This window comes from Bufo bufo, chromosome 5, assembly GCF_905171765.1.
Source record: "Bufo bufo chromosome 5, aBufBuf1.1, whole genome shotgun sequence".
NCBI classification, from domain to species: Eukaryota; Metazoa; Chordata; class Amphibia; order Anura; family Bufonidae; genus Bufo; species Bufo bufo.
Genome location: NC_053393.1, coordinates 363,395,116 through 363,417,873, shown reverse-complemented (window position 1 = coordinate 363,417,873; position 22,758 = coordinate 363,395,116). Strand labels below are relative to the sequence as shown.

The 22,758-nt window shown below is 46.5% G+C and overlaps 1 protein-coding gene across 1 annotated transcript in view; it reads right to left on the bottom strand.

Annotated features, from left to right (window-relative positions):
- The window catches only part of LOC121001017 (ovalbumin-related protein Y-like), a 344,860-nt gene that overhangs the window by 245,308 nt on the left and 76,794 nt on the right, over positions 1-22,758 (bottom strand). The window lies entirely within an intron of this gene.

Below are 22,758 nucleotides of genomic sequence, written 5' to 3'. Positions count from 1 at the left end.
CACCTGCCGCCCAGCAAACATGGGATGTACCACCAACACCACCACCTGCGTCACCAAGCATCTCAACCATGTCACAAGGCAGCGTTCAGCTCTCCATCTCACAAACATTTGAGAGAAAGCGTAAATTCCCACCTAGCCACCCTCGATCCCTGGCCCTGAATGCCAGCATTTCTAAACTACTGGCCTATGAAATGCTGTCATTTAGGCTGGTGGACACACACAGCTTCAAACAGCTCATGTCACTTGCTGTCCCACAGTATGTTGTTCCCAGCCGCCACTACTTCTCCAAGAGAGCCGTGCCTTCTCTGCACAAACAAGTGTCCGATAAAATTAAGTGTGCACTGTGCAACGCCATCTGTGGCAAGGTCCACCTAACCACAGATACGTGGACCAGTAAGCACGGCCAGGGACGCTATATCTCCCTAACTGCACACTGGGTAAAAGTAGTGGCGGCTGGGCCCCAGGCGGAGAGCCGTTTGGCGCACGTCCTTCCGCCGCCAAGGATCGCAGGGCAACATTCTTTGCCTCCTGTCTCCTCCTCCTCCTACTCAGCTTCCTCCTCCTCTTCTTCCACCTGCTCATCCAGTCAGCCACACACCTTCACCACCAACTTCAGCACAGCCCGGGGTAAACGTCAGCAGACCATTCTGAAACTCATATGTTTGGGGGACAGGCCCCACACCGCACAGGAGTTGTGGCGGGGTATAGAACAACAGACCGACGAGTGGTTGCTGCCGGTGAGCCTCAAGCCCGGCCTGGTGGTGTGCGATAATGGGCGAAATCTCGTTGCAGCTCTGGGACTAGCCGGTTTGACGCACATCCCTTGCCTGGCGCATGTGCTGAATTTTGTGGTGCAGAAGTTCATTCGCAACTACCCCGACATGTCAGAGCTGCTGCATAAAGTGCGGGCCGTCTGTTCGCGCTTCCGGCGTTCACACCCTGCCGCTGCTCGCCTGTCTGCGCTACAGCGTAACTTCGGCCTTCCCGCTCACCGCCTCATATGCGACGTACCCACCAGGTGGAACTCCACCTTGCATATGCTGGACAGACTGTGCGAGCAGCAGCAGGCCATAGTGGAGTTTCAGCTGCAGCACGCACGGGTCAGTCGCACTGCGGATCAGACACACTTCACCACCAATGACTGGGCCTCCATGCGAGACCTGTGTGCCTTGTTGCGTTGTTTCGAGTACTCCACCAACATGGCCAGTGGCGATGACGCCGTTATCAGCGTTACAATACCACTTCTATGTCTCCTTGAGAAAACACTTAGGGCGATGATGGAAGAGGAGGTGGCCCAGGAGGAAGAGGAGGAAGAGGGGTCATTTTTACCACTTTCAGGCCAGTCTCTTCGAAGTGACTCAGAGGGAGGTTTTTTGCAACACCAAAGGCCAGGTACAAATGTGGCCAGACAGGGCCCACTAGAGGAGGACGAGGATGAGGAGGAGGTGGAGGAGGATGAGGATGAAGCATGTTCACAGCGGGGTGGCACCCAAAGCAGCTCGGGCCCATCACTGGTGCGTGGCTGGGGGGAAACACAGGACGATGACGATACGCCTCCCACAGAGGACAGCTTGTCCTTACCTCTGGGCAGCCTGGCACACATGAGCGACTACATGCTGCAGTGCCTGCGCAACGACAGCAGAGTTGCCCACATTTTAACATGTGCGGACTACTGGGTTGCCACCCTGCTGGATCCCCGGTACAAAGACAATGTGCCCACCTTACTTCCTACACTGGAGCGTGATAGGAAGATGCGCGAGTACAAGCGCACGTTGGTAGACGCGCTACTGAGAGCATTCCCAAATGTCAAAGGGGAACCAGTGGAAGCCCAAGGCGAAGGCAGAGGAGGAGCAAGAGGTCGCCAACGCAGCTGTGTCACGGCCAGCTCCTCTGAGGGCAGGGTTAGCATGGCAGAGATGTGGAAAAGTTTTGTCACCACGCCACAACTAACTGCACCACCACCTGATACGGAACGTGTTAGCAGGAGGCAACATTTCATTAACATGGTGGAACAGTACCTGTGCACACCCCTCCACGTACTGACTGATGGTTCGGCCCCATTCAACTTCTGGGTCTCCAAATTGTCCACGTGGCCAGAGCTAGCCTTTTATGCCTTGGAGGTGCTGGCCTGCCCGGCGGCCAGCGTTTTGTCTGAACGTGTATTCAGCACGGCAGGGGGCGTCATTACAGACAAACGCAGCCGCCTGTCTACAGCCAATGTGGACAAGCTGACGTTCATAAAAATGAACCAGGCATGGATCCCACAGGACCTGTCCATCCCTTGTGCAGATTAGATATTAACTACCTCCCCTTAACAATATATTATTCTACTCCAGGGCACTTCCTCATTCAATACTATTTTTAATTTCCTTTTACCATTATATTGCGGGGCAACCCAAAGTTGAATGAACCTCTCCTCTGTCTGGGTGCCGGGGCCTAAATGTGTGACAGTGGCCTGTTCCAGTGGTGGGTGACGTGAAGCCTGATTCTCTGCTATGACATGAAGACTTATTCTGTGCTGACATGAAGCCAGATTCTCTGTTACGCGACCTCTCTCCTCTGCCTGGGTGCCTGGGCCTAAATATGTGACAGTGGCCTGTTCCAGTGGTGGGTGACGTGAAGCCTGATTCTCTGCTATGACATGAAGACAGATTCTGCGCTGACATAAGGCCAGATTCTCTGTTACGGGACCTCTCTCCTCTGCCTGGGTGCCTGGGCCTAAATATGTGACAGTGGCCTGTTCCAGTGGTGGGTGATGTGAAGCCTGATTCTCTGCTATGACATGAAGACAGATTCTGCGCTGACATAAGGCCAGATTCTCTGTTACGGGACCTCTCTCCTCTGCCTGGGTGCCTGGGCCTAAATATGTGACAGTGGCCTGTTCCAGTGGTGGGTGACGTGAAGCCTGATTCTCTGCTATGACATGAATACAGATTCTGCGCTGACATAAGGCCAGATTCTCTGTTACGGGACCTCTCTCCTCTGCCTGGGTGCCTGGGCCTAAATATGTGACAGTGGCCTGTTCCAGTGGTGGGTGATGTGAAGCCTGATTCTCTGCTATGACATGAAGACAGATTCTGCGCTGACATAAGGCCAGATTCTCTGTTACGGGACCTCTCTCCTCTGCCTGGGTGCCTGGGCCTAAATATGTGACAGTGGCCTGTTCCAGTGGTGGGTGACGTGAAGCCTGATTCTCTGCTATGACATGAAGACAGATTCTGCGCTGACATAAGGCCTGATTCTCTGTTACGGGACCTCTCTCCTCTGCCTGGGTGCCTGGGCCTAAATATGTGACAGTGGCCTGTTCCAGTGGTGGGTGACGTGAAGCCTGATTCTCTGCTATGACATGAAGACAGATTCTGCGCTGACATAAGGCCAGATTCTCTGTTACGGGACCTCTCTCCTCTGCCTGGGTGCCTGGGCCTAAATATGTGACAGTGGCCTGTTCCAGTGGTGGGTGACGTGAAGCCTGATTCTCTGCTATGACATGAAGACAGATTCTGCGCTGACATAAGGCCAGATTCTCTGTTACGGGACCTCTCTCCTCTGCCTGGGTGCCTGGGCCTAAATATGTGACAGTGGCCTGTTCCAGTGGTGGGTGACGTGAAGCCTGATTCTCTGCTATGACATGAAGACAGATTCTGCGCTGACATAAGGCCAGATTCTCTGTTACGGGACCTCTCTCCTCTGCCTGGGTGCCTGGGCCTAAATATGTGACAGTGGCCTGTTCCAGTGGTGGGTGACGTGAAGCCTGATTCTCTGCTATGACATGAAGACTGATTCTGCGCTGACATAAGGCCAGATTCTCTGTTACGGGACCGCTCTCCTCTGTCTGGGTGCCGGGGCCTAAATATGTGACAGTGGCCTGTTCCAGTGGTGGGTGACATGAAGCCAGATTCTCTGCTATGGCATGAAGAGACTGATTCTCTGCTGACGTGAAGCCAGATTCTCTGCTATGGGACCTCTGTCCAATTGATATTGGGTCATTTTTATTTTTTTTATTTTTATTTTAATTCATTTCCCTATCCACATTTGTTTGCAGGGGATTTACCTACATGTTGCTGCCTTTTGCAGCCCTCTAGCTCTTTCCTGGGCTGTTTTACAGCCTTTTTAGTGCCCAAAAGTTTGGGTCCCCATTGACTTCAATGGGGTTCGGGTTCGGGACGAAGTTCGGTTCGGGTTCGGATCCCGAACCCGAACATTTCCGGGAAGTTCGGCCGAACTTCTCGAACCCGAACATCCAGGTGTTCGCTCAACTCTACTGGTAGCCCATCAGGGCCAGGGCTCTTATTTAGGGGGGAGTTTTTTAAAGCTGTTTGCAGTTCTGTCAGCATAAAGGGTGAATTCAGTTTGGTGATTTGGTCCTTCGACAGGGAGGGTATGTCTAATGTGCTCAACCACGCTTGTATGTTAAATTTTCTCACATTCATCTGTTCTGGGGTAACATCACTCCTTAGATTGTATAACTGTTTATAATACATGCAGAATTGTTCTGCTATTAAATCTGTTTTATGGACTAACTGCGCATTTTGAGATTTAATACTAGATATATAGGACGCTGCTTTTCTTTTTTTAAGCTGGGAAAACATTATCTTTGAAGCTTTATTGCCATGAGCATAGTATTTGTATTGTGTTGAGAGAAAGAGTTTGGCTGTTGAGCATTTAGTATATTTTTCAATTCGGATCTCAGGGTCTCAGGAGAGCCAGAGTATTCATGTCCACCGTTCTTCTATGGTGCCTTTCCAACCTGGAAATTTCCAAGGTAAGGTCAGCAATTCTTTTCTGTTTTTGTTTTTTTACATATACGCCAAGAGCTATCAGATGACCTCTAATAACGGTTTTATGGGCATCCCAGAGTGTCATTGGGGATATATCTGTAGCTTCATTTAACCGGAAGTATTCCTCTATCAGACCAGTTAATTTTTCTATGTGGGGGTTACACAAAAGAGTCTCATTAAGCCTCCATCTAAATTCTGCCTTAGGCATATTAGGTATAGTGAAGGAAACAATAACTGGAGCGTGATCCGATAGAAGAATATTCCCAATTTTTGAAGAGACACAGTTGCTAACAAATTGCGTGGGGAGGAATATATAGTCTAGCCTATGATATGATTGGTGGGCTGCTGAGTAATACGTAAAGTTCTTTTCATTAGAGTGCATTGCCCTCCAAATATCTACTAATCCATATTGAGACAGGGATGTGGTAATTTAATCTAAAGCTATCTGTGACACAGCCGAAACCCCCGATGAAGCATCCAAATTAGATACTAAAGCAATATTAAAATCGCCCCCTATAAAGGCTATTCCTTCTGCGAAGTCACCAAATTTGTTGATGGCTTCCATGAGCCAGGTAACTTGCCCAGTATTGGGCGCATATATATATTACCAAAAGTGAACAATTGCGGCCTATTGAACCTTTCACAAAAATAAACCTGCCAATCTTGTCTTTTAACGTATCATGGTGTAAGAATAAGGTATTCTTGTGAAAGGCAATGCTAACCCCTTTAGACGCTGATGAGGGAGATGGATTGTGGAACCATTGATTGTAAATAAGATGGGATAACCTAGGAATATGGTTTGCTCTAAAATGCGTTTCCTGTAACAGGGCTACTTGTGCTTTTAGCTTGTGTAAGTGCTGACAAATTTGACTCCTCTTGACTGGGGCGTTCATCCCCTTAACATTAAACGTGCAAATATGTAGATTAGTCATATTCGATCAAGTATTTGAGTAGTGCGTTTTGACATTCCTGATCCAGTAAAGAGTGGATTAGTCCAGCCTGCGAGTAAGTGAAGGTGGGGGTTGGGGAGGGGGAAAACCCTACAATAAAAAATAGAGGGTATGAAAAACAAAAATAACATATCAACCAGGTACAGTTCTTAACAAAAAAGAACAAACTATTAATAATCATACGTGTGTGGGGGGGATGTCAGTCTTGGGCGACCATGAATCCCCCTGAGCTCGCTATCTTGGGAAAATATACATCACTATAGTAAACTCTATAATAATAAAGATCCGAAGGACAGAAAAAGGATAGCCGAGTCAGGAAGAGAGGGGTGCCCCTAGTGGAGATATAATCACCAGAGTTTAAAAGCAATAAACAGGCTGCCCTCTCCGACCCTGACATTAGATGGTGCTCTATAACCACATATCCTTAATTTAGCTTTTGCACATGTGAATATTACTCGCCATTATCTAACAGAAGGCAAGTGTAAAGAGGACAAGCCAGTAATAAATAGACATTACAGATAAAGGAACAGTGTAAAGAAAAAGGGGAAGGAAACATGTATAACACAGAGGGTTAACTTAGATACGCATGTCTCACATGAGATCGTGGCCCCTTAATAAGGCTATATAAGGTCCAGCAACTCTGCCTATTAACTAAAGATCCACTCCTGTGGTTTCTCTGTTCATGTGGCATTATGGCGGGGGACCCTCTTGGATCTTCGTTGCTTGGTGTTAACTACTTTCCAGACGTCTTTATCAGGTAGTGGTGCTATATCTGATACATTCTGTGCTGGGCACCAGTCCAGAATTTCCAGCTCTTGTATATCTAAGACTTCACATACTCTTAGTAAGTCTGCGTGGCTTCTGACTACCTGCTTGCGGAGTGGCGTGTTAATCAGAAGTCCAAACGGATGTAGCCAGCGGTATGTCAGTTTCTTCTGATGTAGGACTTCTAGGAGTGGTTTAAGGTGTCTTCTTTTTTTCAGGGTCATAGGCAATAGATCCTGATATAGTGCAACTGTAGACCCCTCAATTTCTGCAGTTTTGTTTCCTCTGGCGGAGGCCATTATTTTTTTCTTTACCGCAAAATTAGTCATGCGGCATATGACGTCCCTAGGGGGATCTTGTGGTCTAGGTAATGGCCGGAGAGCTCTGTGGATCCTGTCCATTTCAAAGAGTTCTGTATGGCTGTCTGGTATGAGACGACTGAAAAAATGAGTGACCTCCTGTTGCAGGGTTTCTTGCGGCACTGACTCGGGTATACCTTTCAGCCTTATGTTATTTCGGCGCCCCCTGTTCTCTTGATCTTCTATCAAGGAGCACAGGTAGTTAATATGGGCTTGAGCATTATCCAGATTGTGGGACACTTGACCGCTGAATTCTGTTATGACATTCTGCGCGGCTTCTATCTCATCCATCCTGGAGTTTAACTGCCTCATATCTTTTTTTATATCAGAGAAATCTTGCCTGATTGGGTCCAGCGCCTCGTGTAGCAGATCTTTCATGAACGCCCTGGAGAGGGGCAAGTCGTCAGCCGCGCTGGCTTGTTCCTGCTCCTGCTCACTGTCTCCTTCACCTCCCGAATCAGCTTCTCTCCCCTCCACCGGGTTTGCAAGACGCGTCGGCGCCATCTTGGATTCAGACCGCATATCTGTTCTTCGGACAAACCTGTCCAAATAGCTTTAATTAGCCGTTTTCGGTCTTCCTGAGTTCTCCCTGGGTCTTTCTTTGTTGATTTTTCCCATTTTGGGGCTGTGAAAAGAGCTTTAAAATGCTCTGGAGGACTCGGTCAGCGACGGAGCTCTTAACCCAGCCTGCATCTGGCTCGGCCGCTAGACTCCACCCCCCAGTCTGCCCCCTTTAATCCTTTCTACCCCGGGCCAGTTTTCACCTTCCTGCCCAGGCCATTTTTTGCAAATCTAACGTGTCACTTTATGTGGTAATAACTTTGGAACTCTTACTTATCCAAACCATTCTGAGATTGTTTTCTCATGACACATTGTACTTAATGACAGTACTAAAGTTAAGTCAATATATTTCACCTTTATATTACTTATAAAAAAAATTAATACAAAATTTACAAAAAATTTGTCCAAATTCACATTTTCTACATTTGAATTGCTCTATTTTTAAGACAAATAGTAATTCCTCATAAAATAGTTATCAGTCATCATTCCCCATATGTCTATTTTATGTTGCCATCATTTTGTAAATATCATTTTTTTAGGACGTTAGACGGTTTAGAAATTTAGAAGCAATTTCTCAAATTTTCAAGAAAATTACCAAAACAATTTTTTTAAGCAGCAATTCAATTATAAATAGATTTTTAGGAGCTCACGTAATAGAATGTTACAAACGCTGTTAACCCTTTAGGTGTTTAACAAGAATTAAAGGAAAATGGAGTTGAAATTTCAAATTTCATATTTTTTTGCTTATTTTTCATGTTGATCATTTTTTTTCTTACCAACACAGCAAGGGTTAACAGCAATCTTAACCACAATATGCATTAATCTGATTCTGCAGTTTACAGAAATATCCCATAAGTGGTAGTAAACTGCTGTATGGGCCCATGGCAGTGATCAGAAGAATATGAGCACCATATGGTTTTTGGAGGCAGATTTTACTAGAATGGTTTTTGGGTATCATTATATATTTGAAGAGATCCTGAAGTACCCCTACGTGTCTGTAATACTTGTAAATCCTAGGGAACTACTGTCAGGGGTTCTATTAGTAGGAAGTCATCTAGGTAGTGGATTACATGGTTGACACGAAAGGTATTTTCCAGAACCCAATAAAGGATGCGGGTGAATTGGTCAAAGATCCAAGGGCAAAATAATAGTACCCCAGCCACTTAATGCCATGCCACTGCCACAATTCAGGTTTAATTGGCAGTAGTTTGAAAGCATCTGTTATGTCCGCTTTTGACAACCAACTGCCTTGCCCAAGACTAAGTATGACCTGTATGGCTTCATCAATAGATGTATATTTCATGGTAAATTCTGCAGATGGAATAAGTGAATTTAAAGGAAAACTGTCATATTTTTTATTTTTTTTTGAGTATTGGATTGTGGTGATTAATATCTCCTTCGTGGCCCTATTTCAACTTTTCACTGTGTATTCAATTACCCCTTAATTCCACATTTTTGTTTCCTGTACTGCCTACTTTTACCTGTGCTTAAAATAGGGTTGCTAGGCATGGTCTGTCTATCTGTTGAAGGACGGAGGACGCAGAAGCAGGCTGCGTGCAGGGTCACATTACTGACAGCCAGGGACTGTAAGTAAATGATTAAAGCCAGGTCCTCCCCAGCAGCTGATAACAGTGCCTGGGCTGTGTGCACTTCTCCCTGTCCCTGCGCTTGGCAGACGCTCCCTCACTCAGCAGAGCTGGAGAATGCAGAGTTGAATCAGCGCAGACCAGGGAAGGGAGATCTGCCATCTGCTCAGTGTATAAATGAAAGCAACATGTGGTAAGAGGACCCCTTTGTGCTGCAGGAGATTAACCCTTTAGGGGGAGGGCTCTGGTTACTGACACTTTTGGGGGGCTATTGTTACTGGCTAGTGAGGGCAGGTGGGATTAGCCTCAGGGTGAGGGCAGTGGCGGCCATCTTAACTGAATAGTGAAATTGCAGTTTTATGCAGACTGGTTGCTAAAGGCTGAATCTTATTAAATATGGGGTAAGTCAGTCTAATAGTAACTGATTCTGGAATATTATGTTATTAGTAACTACATATATGAAAATTGAAATTAGGGTCTAAGTGTGACAGTTATCCTTTAAACTTGGGATTTGCAACGAATGTGGGGCTGATGTAGGATCTTATGAAAAGAGGCATCTTTAAATAGGGTTGCGTTGAAGCAATCAATTAATAACGACAGCTATCTAAGGAATAACCTTAAAAACTCCAATATTCCATTAGGCAAACCGCAGACCTAGCGGACCAATGGAAAATGTTCTTTATCTCTATGGAAGCAGAGGTTGAGCTTATTTGCCCTTTGACCCCACCTCTGCATCTCATTCAAACACGCACCTCAAACACATGTAGTGGAGACTACAGGCCGCCTGCAACATAACAGGGGAAGGCGGCGCCTCGACAGGCCACTGAAATATGAACGGACCTCTACCTTATTATTGTAAGTAAAGCGTCGTCTTGGTTGCCTGGCAGCAGGAAGTTGCTTCCACACTAGGCGTCATAGAGAGGAGTAGAAGCACGTGACTATGGGCGGAACAGCCGATGTATCACGTGACCATGACGAGATCTGACAATGAGGGGGCGTTGACTGGAGGCGGGGCTTCTCGGCTTTTTAAATGACCCGCGAATATGGCCTCATTGCCACTGCTACACGCGGGACGCCAGGGAGCACCCTCCATCCATTCCCATCTGGAGACAGTTACCATCACGACTGGACAGATAAGCCGCTTATTTCTTGATGCTTGTATATCAGATTGACATAAGCACTTGATGATCAACGTTGCGCCGACTTTTAATGTCCGCTAGTGACATCACTAGTGGGAGATCGGCTACAATGTTTACTAAGTAGATACTATCAACTGACGTGATGCAGCTATCATTGGAGATATTCTGAATAGATACCTCCAGCTAATGTGATGCATTCTTGAATATACTACCATTGGTTTGCTAGGCTTGGATTGTAGTCCTATTGACAAGTATTACCTTGTCAAAATAGAGACTGGTGACCTCTGGTTATTCCTGATTTAATTTCCAGTTTTAGACACTATAACCTGGATACTGGTGTGTATTGAACACTGAATACACTATTGAATTTAAATAGCAGGAACTACCACAGGCCATGCAAAATAGAGGGTGATTTTTGCCTTTATTACTACAACGTTCGGCTGAATTGAGGCCATATAATAACTCACCTATACTCTCTATTTGCTGCACAGTTGTCCATTATCAGGGAGACTGTATAGGCTTATTGAGTATGGTATAATGTGTTCTCTTTGACCCCTCTGTTTTGTCTGAATGACTGAGCCCAACTGAGGGGCTCTTTCGATATAATCTACTTGTCCCCTGACGAATCAGGTTGCACTGAGGAAACGGGTCGGGACGTTGCTACCAGTTGAATATTTACATTCTTGGTAATTCATGATTTTTGATTATATTTTATTGAATCTGCTGAGGCATCACAGGTAACGCCACATCGTCAATTTGCCTGTTCTTGTTTCAGCATACTCACCTTTTGCCAGCTTTCCCTTCCCTTCCCCCTGTGGTTAAGGATACCATCTTTAGGACCATATTCTGGCTATCGGGCAAAGCTGGGCAGTCCACAACTAGGGAGGGTGCAAATAGGGATACTGTAGCAGATAGGAGGGAGGATATAGTGAGAGACAGGGCTGTCTAGGGATATTGACCCAGCGCTGTGTCTTTCTACCTTGGTATCTGGCTACCCTTCACCCTATCTGGTTACTTTAACACTGTCCCTTTTTGGTCCCTTCCCATCTCCGCCCATTTTTTATAGGAGAACAGTGTAACTAGTGGCAATTATTTAGTATTGTTAAGTATAGTAGGGCCCATTATTTTATCTATAAACATTAATAAATGTTATGTTTTAAAATTCAAATAAGCTACCCATTCAATTGTGAAGTCTCTGAGAAGTCGTAGATTAATCTTTTCTTATTGTTGAATTTGCCGGTTACAACTCCTACAGGGTTCACTCTCCAATTGTCATATGGAGGTTGCGAGTATGGTTCAATCAGGTAGCCTCAGTCTATTTCTGACTGTACCAGCTGAGATATTGCCTCGGGATCTTTGACTGCTGATAATAAATTTTTGCACTCATAATTTGACTGTGGGAGGGCCAGCAAACCTGTGTGAAAACCTTCAGCTAGACCGCTGAGTACATATTGGACATGGGCAGGCTCCGGGTGGCCTTCCAATAATATGCTCAAGAGATCTATGTTAACTACGCTTAGTCATGCAGGGTTGTTACCTTTTTGTGGGCAAGTGATACGAGGATGGGCCCTGAAACATATTGCACATAAATGTAGCAATCTGCATTGGCTATAATGACAAGCCACATAATTAAAAATTATTGCAAATTTGTGATTTGCCTAAGTATTTGATTGGCCGACCCAGCTTGTCTAATCCTGATGTGGTTCTGCTAGTCGAAAAAGGCGGAGGAACTCCTGGGTTGGGTTGTTTCTGTGGGGTTATTAATATTGGAACACCATTCTGCCGTATGAGAATATAAATTACACACTGTACATGATGGTGCTTTGATACCCGCAAAATGTCGACAGAACAGTTCAGTATCGAGGTTCGACCAGTCAATCGTATGTTGAAATTGCGCAAGCGCAGCTGCAGCTTTGGCTGAAAATGAACGGTGGTAGTCATTGAAAGCTGTTCCACCATACTTATGACCTAACTCTACCACCTTAAACAAATATAGGTCCAATTCTTCCCTTCTATGCGTGCTCACAGTGCAAGTGACGTCGCGATAAAGGCTAAATGCCAGGACGAATTCTGCTATGCTGAGTTTCCTATTAAGTCTTAGATCTTTAGACTTAAGGACCACTGATATCTCCCCACATGTAATGGTTTTGTTATCTGGGGCTTCATGTGCTGCTATAAGTAATGATGCTAGATTTACGTCTTTGCCTTTGAAGATATCCTGAAGAATATTTGCTGGGATAAAATGAGATGGTGCAATAGATGGAGTAGAACCCGACCCACCAGAAACATTGCACTGCGTACTGGTAGATGCGGCTGGTCTCTGAGATGCCAAGCCAGATACTGCTGAGCTGTCTCCAGCCTAGCCTAAGATGCTGAGATGCTGCCCGCTCTAATCTACCGCGTTCCCCAGTGCCGTGGACAAACTGGAAGTGATGTGAGACGTCCAGTCATCGTTCTGTTGAGGACCCTGCAGGTATTTTATGCAGGTAACCCCGCCTCCCCTCGCACAAATCCGGCAAATAAATTAGCCTATTACTTATGGGTGCCATCGGTTTAGTTTTTGAGCGATTGTCTTATGTGGGGGTTCAGTATTTGCAAGATGAGATGACGTTTTTATTGGTACCATTTTGGGGTACATATGACTTTTGATCACTCAATATTACGCATTTTGTAAGGCAAGGTGACAAAAAATGACTGTTCTGCCACAGTTTTTATTGATTTATTTTTACAGTGTTCAACTGATAGGGTGTGTCATATAATATTTTTATAGAGCAGGATGTTACGGACGCCACAATACTTAATGTGTCTATTATTTTTTATTTCGTTAAGTTTTGCACAGTAAAAGCATTTTTCAAAGTACTTTTTTTTTCAACATTTGGGTGTCTGATGCCCTCTAAAATGCATTACAATACATCTGCCAATGATGTCACAAAGCAGCATGCACGAGATTTCCGCATTTTCTACAATCAAGATGGGAGCGACGGCCTCTCAGCAAGCAAATGGAAGAGGTAAGTATGTATTATTATTTTTTTTACTGCCATTTCAGGAAAAATCGATTTTTTTACCACGAAAGGTAAGGAAATTTGGCTTTCTGACAAATCAAATTTTCCCTGAAATTCGGATCGAAGTCAATTCGTTTTACGTTGATTCACTCATCACTAATTTCAATCATGGTACATATACGACTCGCTCTGCGACCCCATTTATTTGGGATCACCCCTACACTTCAATGCCCCATGCGATCAGTGTCACCATGTAGCATGTCGGGGTGATAACAGATTCATATAGTTTTTCTTTTTTACTATTGCATGGTAAAATAATTTTTTTTAAATAAAAAATCTGTTGTATTTTGTATTGCTATATACTAGCATCCATTACATCCACAGCATTTTTATTTTTTAATCAACATAGTTGTTTGCGGACAGGCTGTAGTTTTCATTAAAATTCGTAAATGTTTGTTAAAATTCGCCTGTCACACTGTTGTATGACCTCAAGAAAATTTTCCTCTTTATGACACCGGCACTGCCTTACTGTCAGTGAACTTAATTGACTATTGGTGGTTACGATGTCGTCTGACATAAACCATCTGTTAGTTTGGTTGGCGAACGCAAAGAATGAGGAAGGCGTCAAATAAGGTACATGGCCCCGGGCGTGGTGCTGCTGGTGGAGCTCCTGTTGCAGGGAGAGGACGTGGTCGATCTGTGCCAGCTACACGCACAAGTGAAACACCTTCCTCAGGTGCGAGTAGGCGACAGAACCTTCAGCGTTATTTGGTAGGGCCGAATGCGGGTCTACGAATAATGAGGCCAGAAAAAGTACAGAGATAGTAGATTGGGTGGCTGAGAGTGCCTCCAGTTCCTTCACATTGTCTCCCACCCAGTCTCCAGCTGAAAGATCCGAGTTGGCACCTGCAGCCCATGTCCATCAGTCTTTCACCTCACCCCCTTGCAAATCAGCCAAGCAGTCTGAGCCCCAAGTCATGCAGCAGATCTGCTTTTTGATGACTCTGCTAGCAGGGTTTCCCAGGGCCATCCACTTAGCCCTGCACCAGACGTGGAAGAGATTAAGTGCACCGATGCCCAACCGCTGCTTCAGGATGAGTACATGGGAGGACCACCGCATCACGTCTCAGATGATGACGATACACAGGGGCCCACTGCTGTGGCTTTCTGCAGTGTGCAGACCGACAAGGAGGGCAGGGGTGAAGACTGGGTGGAAGATGATATGGAGGACGATGAGGTCCTCGACCCCACATGGAATCAAGGTAATGCGAGTGACCTGTCTAGTTCGGAGGAAGAGGAGGTGGTTGCACAGAGGCACCAGCACAGCAAAAGTGTCACGAGGGTATCAAGAGCCACGTCTGACTCCGTTATACCCGGGGTCAGGAAGTCGCAGCGGGTGGCTGCGCGCTCTATATCTAAAGATCATGGTGTTTCTTAGTTATTGTTTTCTGTGTTTGCCTTGCTATCCTTTTTGTCTCTCTCAGGAATCCGTAGCTTCTCCTCCTCAGCTGTTTCGTGTCTGCCACTCCCTACCTCCTTATATTCTCCCCTCACACTTCTCTAGTTGCCAGTTATAGAGCTTCCTGCCTGGACATCTATACTGACCCACTGGAGTGGTTAATCCTGGTTGTTGTTCCTGTGTGCTACCCTCCGGATACCTGTTTGGCTTATTGTTGTCTCCTGTTGTCGCCCACCTGGGAATATATGTTGAGTCTGTGTTGTCTGTCCTCCCCTTGGTGTTTTCCCTTAGAGTTAGTGGTGCGGACTAGTGTTCCCATCGCCCTGTTCACTACCTAGGGCTCAGCTCAGGGAAAGCCAGGGCTTTAGGCACGTGATCGGCGTACGGGTGAGGAACCCGTCTAGGGACGTCAGGGCAGCCAGGTGCCAGCCGCCAGGTGAGTCAAGGGTCACCATCTTCCCTCTCACTTGGGCAGGGCCTTCCTCGTTCCCTCCCTCTGTGTCACGTATGTGATAGCCACGCCGACCATGATATTATAACTGGCCCTTACTTTTTGAGAAAAAAAAAAATAAAATTTTAAATTTTTTGTTTGTTGTTTTTTTTTTTCTCTCTCTACTTAGAATCCAATATGGATCCTATTGATGCCTTGGCAGAACAGCTTCAAAGCCTGTCTTTGGAGGTGGCAGGATTGAAGGCGTCTGTTCTCCAACAACAGCAGCAAATGCAGCAGACCGCACCCCCAGCGGTTGCTATGGGTAACCAGGTTGTCACTGAACCCAAGGTTGCTCTTCCCGACAGATTTTCTGGGGGAAGGGACAAATTTGCAACCTTCCGTGAGGCCTGCAAATTATATTTTAAGTTGCGCCCTTACTCCTCAGGTCATGAAGAACAGCGGGTTGGGATTGTCATTTCCCTGCTTCAGGGGGATCCGCAATCCTGGGCGTTCTCGTTACCCCCTGGTTCTCAGGCTCTTCGGTCAGTGGAGGGATTTTTTGGGGCTTTGGGTCTCATATATGATGACCCTGACCGAGTCGCCCTGGCTGAGTCGAAGTTACGGAGACTCCTACAGGGAGATCGGTCAGCAGAGGAATATTGCTCAGAGTTCCGTAGGTGGGCTACGGATACTCAGTGGAACGACCCGGCTCTCAGGAGTCAGTTCTGCTCTGGGTTATCTGAAAGGGTTAAGGATGCACTGGCGCTGTATGAGACCCCCCTTTCCCTTGATGCTGTTATGTCCCTCTCTATCAGAATAGATAGACGTCTTAGGGAGAGATCGAAAATTCCGGAGCAATTGGTTACCTCTCCCAAGCAACAGTCAGCCTGTACTGACTTAGATGAGCCTATGCAGCTAGGTGGAACTTCTCGTCAGGTCCGTCCTCCCGAGATTCGCCGTGGGGGGGGGGCTTGTTTTTTCTGTGGGGGGAGGGGTCATTTCATTAATGTCTGTCCCTCCTTTCTCAAAAACAAAAGACCGTCGGAAAACTACTAACCCCGGGCTGTGCGGAGGATGTCAGCCGGGGGGTATACGTTTCCTCCATACGAACATCTCAATTTGTGTTACCAGCGGTCATTGTTTTTGGTGTTAAGACGGAGTCTATTTCTGTTTTTCTAGACAGTGGAGCAGGAGTAAACTTGATTGATGCCCATTTTGCCCGCACTATGGGTTTGTCTCTCTGTACGCTGCAGAGACCTATTCCCGTATTCGCTATAGATTCTGCTCCTCTGTCTCAGAGAAACCTCACCCACATTGTTCGTAATTTACACCATCGGGTAGGGGAGCACCATAATGAGTGTCTTTCATGTTACGTTCTGGAGGGCCTTCCCTCTCCGGTGGTATTGGGTCTTCCCTGGTTGGTAGCGCACAATCCAGTGGTGGATTGGCAGGCCAGGGAGATATTAGAGTGGAGTGAGCATTGCAGAGAGAATTGCTTAAATAACAATTGCTTAATCGCCTCCATAGCTTCCCTACCTACATTTATTTCGGACTTTGAGGACGTTTTTTCTGAAAAGGGTTGTCAGAAACTACCACCTCATCGTCCTTATGATTGCCCGGTTAACCTGATTCCCGGGGCAAAATTACCCAAGTCCAGGTTGTATAATCTTTCGGGTCCCGAGAGACAAGCCATGAAAGATTATATCTCCGAGAGTCTGGCTAAGGGACACATCAGACCCTCTTCTTCACCCGTGGCTGCAGGGTTTTTCTTTGTTAAAAAGAAAGATGGGGGCCTGCGTCCTTGCTTAGATTTCCGTGAGTTAAACCAGATAACCATCCGTGACCCATACCCTCTTCCTCTCATTCCTGACCTTTTTAATCAGATTGCGGGTGCTAAGTGGTTCTCCAAACTTGATCTTAGGGGGGCCTACAATCTGATTCGTATCAGGGAAGGGGATGAGTGGAAGACAGCTTTTAACACCCCTGAGGGGCATTATGAAAATCTTGTTATGCCTTTCGGTCTGACCAATGCCCCTGCTGTCTTCCAACATTTCGTTAATGATATTTTTAGTCATCTCATCGGCAGGTTTGTAGTCATATACCTAGATGATATCTTAATTTATTCGGCTGATCTGAAAACACATGAGGTGCATGTCAGGCAAGTACTGCAGGTCCTACGGACGAATAAATTATATGCGAAAATTGAAAAATGTGTCTTCGCTGTTCAGGAATTACAGTTCCTGGGATATCTATTATCTGCTTCAGGTTTCCGCATGGATCCTGGGAAGGTCCAGGCAATTTTAGATTGGGATCTTCCTGAGAACCTTAAAGCCCTACAACGGTTTTTGGGTTTCGCTAATTTCTATAGAAAGTTCATTAAAAATTATTCAGTGATCGTTAAACCCCTTACCGACATGACTAGGAAGGGGACGGATTTTTCCAAATGGTCTGACGCCGCTAAAGATGCATTTTCCTCTCTAAAGGAGAGGTTTACCTTGGCACCTGTTCTAATTCAACCTGATGTCTCCCAGCCTTTTATTGTCGAGGTAGATGCGTCAGAGGTGGGAGTGGGAGCTGTATTGTCTCAGGGTCCGTCTCCTGGCAAATGGCGTCCTTGCGCTTTCTTTTCCAAAAAATTATCTTCTGCAGAGAAGAATTATGATATTGGAAATAGGGAACTGTTGGCGATTAAACTGGCGCTTGAAGAGTGGCGTCACTTCTTAGAGGGAGCAATCCACCCCGTCACGGTGATTACAGATCACAAGAACCTTCTGTACCTACAATCGGCTAAACGTCTCACCCCTAGACAAGCTAGGTGGTCGCTATTCTTTACCAGATTTAACTTTGTAATCACCTATCGTCCTGGGGCAAAAAATACCAAGGCAGACGCATTATCTCGTAGTTTCCCTGGAGGGGGTAATGTTTGTGATCCGGTACCTATTTTACAAAGAGGAGTGGTTGTCTCTGCTGTACACTCTGTTCTAGAGGGAAAGGTGTTAGAGGCTCAGGGGGACGCCCCGGCCTCTTGCCCCTCAGAGAAATTGTTTGTACCGTTAAACCTGCGTTTTGAATTATTAAAAGAACATCATAATTCGGCACTTGCTGGACACCCGGGTAGTAAAGCAACCTTGGAGCTTTTATCTCGTCGTTTTTGGTGGCCAAGGTTGCGTCAGGATGTAATGGATTTCGTGTCTACTTGTTCTACTTGTGCACGCGCGAAAGTCTCTCATACACGTCCAGCAGGTTCTTTATTGCCACTTTTCATTCCCAATAGGCCATGGACACATCTGTCTATGGATTTCATCACTGACTTACCGTTGTCGGCGGGTAAAACAGTTATCTTGGTAGTAGTAGACAGGTTTAGCAAAATGGTACACTTTATTGCGCTACCCGCACTTCCTAATGCTAAAACTCTCGCTCAGGTGTTTATCAGTGAAATCGTGAAGCTTCACGGGGTCCCTTCCGATGTGGTTTCGGATCGGGGAACCCAGTTTATTTCTAAGTTTTGGAAAGCTTTTTGTTCCCGTTTGGGGGTTCACTTGTCCTTTTCCTCAGCTTTCCATCCTCAGTCGAATGGACAGACTGAGCGTACCAACCAAAACCTAGAAACATATTTAAGGGGTTTTGTGTCTGAAAACCAAGAGTTGTGGTCATCATACTTACCGTTAGCTGAGTTTGCCATAAATAATCATTATCAGGAGTCCACTGGCAAGTCACCATTCCTTGGTGCATACGGTTTTCATCCCCAATTTTGTACTTTCAAAGAGGGGGGGTCTTCTGGGGTTCCCGAAGAGGAAAGGTTTTCTTCATCTCTTTCATCGGTATGGCAGAAGGTGCAAGTTAACTTGAAAAAGATGAGTGGTAAATATAAATGCATGGCCGATAAGAAACGGTCGCCAGGTCCGGACCTAGGAGTGAATGACTATGTGTGGTTGTCTACTAGGAATATTAAGTTGAAGGTTCCTTCTTGGAAACTGGGTCCTAGGTTCATTGGTCCCTATAAAATAGTAGCCGTCATTAACCCTGTGGCTTTTCGCCTGGAGCTACCTCAGACTTTTAAGATCCATAACGTCTTCCATAAATCGTTACTCAAGAAGTATGTTCCACCTCTAGAACCATCGCCGCTGCCACCTCCTCCTGTTATTGTGGATGGTAATCTGGAGTTTCAAATAGCCAGAATTGTTGATTCTCGTCGGGTCCGCCGCTCTCTTCAGTATCTTGTGCATTGGAGGGGTTACGGTCCCGAGGAAAGAATGTGGGTTCCAGCGTCAGAGGTAAACGCCAACAGGTTAATTCAGACTTTCCATGCCTCTCATCCGGAGAGACCTGGTCCTGAGTGTCCGGAGGCCCCTCGTGAAAGGGGGGGTACTGTCACGAGGGTATCAAGAGCCACGTCTGACTCCGTTATACCCGGGGTCAGGAAGTCGCAGCGGGTGGCTGCGCGCTCTATATCTAAAGATCATGGTGTTTCTTAGTTATTGTTTTCTGTGTTTGCCTTGCTATCCTTTTTGTCTCTCTCAGGGATCCGTAGCTTCTCCTCCTCAGCTGTTTCGTGTCTGCCACTCCCCTACCTCCTTATATTCTCCCCTCACACTTCTCTAGTTGCCAGTTATAGAGCTTCCTGCCTGGACATCTATACTGACCCACTGGAGTGGTTAATCCTGGTTGTTGTTCCTGTGTGCTACCCTCCGGATCCCTGTTTGGCTTATTGTTGTCTCCTGTTGTCGCCCACCTGGGAATATATGTTGAGTCTGTGTTGTCTGTCCTCCCCTTGGTGTTTTCCCTTAGAGTTAGTGGTGCGGACTAGTGTTCCCATCGCCCTGTTCACTACCTAGGGCTCAGCTCAGGGAAAGCCAGGGCTTTAGGCATGTGATCGGCGTACGGGTGAGGAACCCGTCTAGGGACGTCAGGGCAGCCAGGTGCCAGCCGCCAGGTGAGTCAGGGGTCACCATCTTCCCTCTCACTTGGGCAGGGCCTTCCTCGTTCCCTCCCTCTGTGTCACGTATGTGATAGCCACGCCGACCGTGATAAAAAGAGGGAGCAGGGTGCAAAAGCGTCTGTTACATTTTTGGGTGACATTTTACCATTTTTGCCGTGAATAAACCCCTACTCGGCATAGTTGACAGGGACCGAATTTTTTTTAAATCGTCTGTTCCATTGGTGGGTGACATTAACCCATTTTTGTCGATGAAAAAACCCTGCTCTGCATAGGTGACAGGGACTTAAATGTCTAAAATTCGTCTTTAATTGACGCGCGCACCCTCCTTTCATTCGATCCCTCCACTTGTCCCACATTTCTGCTCGATCACATTTCAGTCATTGACCTCCCTTGGATGTGGTATCCCTTTCTCACGCTACCTCTCCGGAGTGGAACTCCGATTCCCCGCTACCCGTGATCACCATCGTAGGCGCAGAAAAGAAAATCGAAAGTTGATAGAGAAGATATCCAATTGGATCGTGGATGTCATGGGGACGTGCGATCAGGCAGAAGTTATCTAGAGTCAACAAAGCGGCAGCAGGGCCTCTCCTGTCTAACGTTTCCAAATCAAAAATACCCCAGTGACATTCCCTGTAATTTTTTTATTAATCATTCCAATAACAGGGCATCTTAAGAGTCCTGTATTGTTATTTATCATCACTACCTCCCCGAGTCGGGAGTGGGTAATTGCCCCACGCCCCCTCCTTTACTTGGAAGCTTCTGCTTCAATAATTTGTCCCACATTTCCGCTCAATCACATTTATTTTCATCCATTGACCTCCCTTGGATGTGGTATCCCTTTCTCAGGCTCCCTCTCCGGAATGGATCCCTGATTCCCCGTTACCCGTGATCACCATGGTAGGCGCATGAAAGAACATCGAAAGTTGATAGGGAAGATATCCAATTGGATCAAGGCCGTCACGGGGACATGCAACATGGTTGAGCAGTATGTGTGCACACGCCTATACTTACTGACTGATTGGTCTGCCCCCTTCAACTTCTGGGTCTCAAAATTGGGCACATGTCCTGAGCTTGCCCTTTACGCCTTGGAGGTGCTTGCCTGCCCTGCAGCCAGTGTATTGTCTGAATGTTTGTTTAGCACGGCAGGAGGTGGTTATCACAGACAAGCGCAGCCGCCTGTCCACAGCCAATGTGGACAAGCTCACGTTCATTAAAATGAACCAGGCAGGGATCCCAGAGGACTTGGCCGTACCTTGTGCAGAATAGACATGTATACCGGCCTCACCCAGCCATGGTTGTACTCCAGCGTACTTTCTTTTTGTTTTATTTTTTATATTTCCCAATATTTTGGGGTCTACCCAAATTTAAACAACAAAAAAATAATAATAAAATAAAAAACAAAAACCAGTGTTGGCTGCCTCCTCCTCCTCCACCGCCGCTTCCACCTACACCACCACATCCACCGCCTCCTCAACCTCCTACTCCATATGGACCTCATCAAGATTATTATTTTTTTATTTTTACGTATTTTATGTTATTTGAAGTCATTTCCCTATCCACATTTGTTTGCAGATCACTTCCCATGCTCTTAACCACATTGTGCTGCCATTTGCATCCTCTAGCCCTTTCCATGACTTTTTTAGAGCCATTTTAGTGCTCCAAAATTCAAGTCCCCATTGACTTGGGGTTTGGGTTCAGGGTCAAGTTCGGTTCCCAAGCTCGAATTTTTTTGTGAAGTTCGGCCGAACTCATTGAACCCGAACATCCAGGTGTCCGCTCAACTCTAAACAGGAATAATGTTTATGAAATGGTTGTGCCCATAAAACATACTAGAAATATTGATCAACTGAAACACATTGGGAGGTAGGAATGGTCCAAATGTTGTAGAACTCTTATTTGCAGCTATAGGGAACTGTCACAGGCAGCGGATGTGAACTCACTGTGCTACGGACTGGCTGTACCGTGGAGGGGCGTGACTAAGCAGCTACCATACCTGGTTTTTGCTAGAGCCTCTGATGGTGTGTATAGACTTTGCCGTATGGGTAGTTGCCAGGTACCACTCCAGGGCAGTCCCAGAGTCAGTAGCAGCTGGTCCAGGCGAACCAGGAGGTACTTGCAAAGGTACCGACAGTACAGGCGTGGTTAGACAGGCAAGTTCGTTACCAGGAGCAACAAAGACAGGAACTGGAGGATGAGGCAGAGACATAGTCGAGACAAGCAATGGGTCAGGGCAGGCGGCACAGGAACAAAGTCAGACAATCCGGGTCGGCAACAGGAGGAGTGATGCAAGCAGGCAGGGATCAGACAAAGAGCGTAGTCTAGGAACGAGGCACGTAGTCAGGAACACAAGTGGTAACATCTCAATTGCACAGGATAGGACCTTGACTCTGAGGCGCTTGAGTAGAGGGCTGAGCCACTTAAATACCTCCAGGAGAGCCAGGGTAGGTCAATGGAATCACCTGACACAACACAGCCCTGCCAAGGAGTGATGTGTACAGAAGCCAAGCACAAGCAGCGTTCAGGTAGACTGGAAACTGCGGAGCGGAATCTCCAGAGCAGCAGCAGAGACAGGGAAGCACAGATCATGATCACAGGTGAGCACCGCGCCCGGAACTGTGGCGGCGAGCAGGGGGACAGCGTCACACCGAGGACGCTGTTACAGGAACATTTGGTGGAAGTTATTGCTGTTAAAGGGGTATTGACGATTATTAGAATAAAGGGTTCACTTACTTTTGCTCCCTACACTTTGGATCTTACTCAATGTTCTCAGTAAAGACAGTAAAAAAA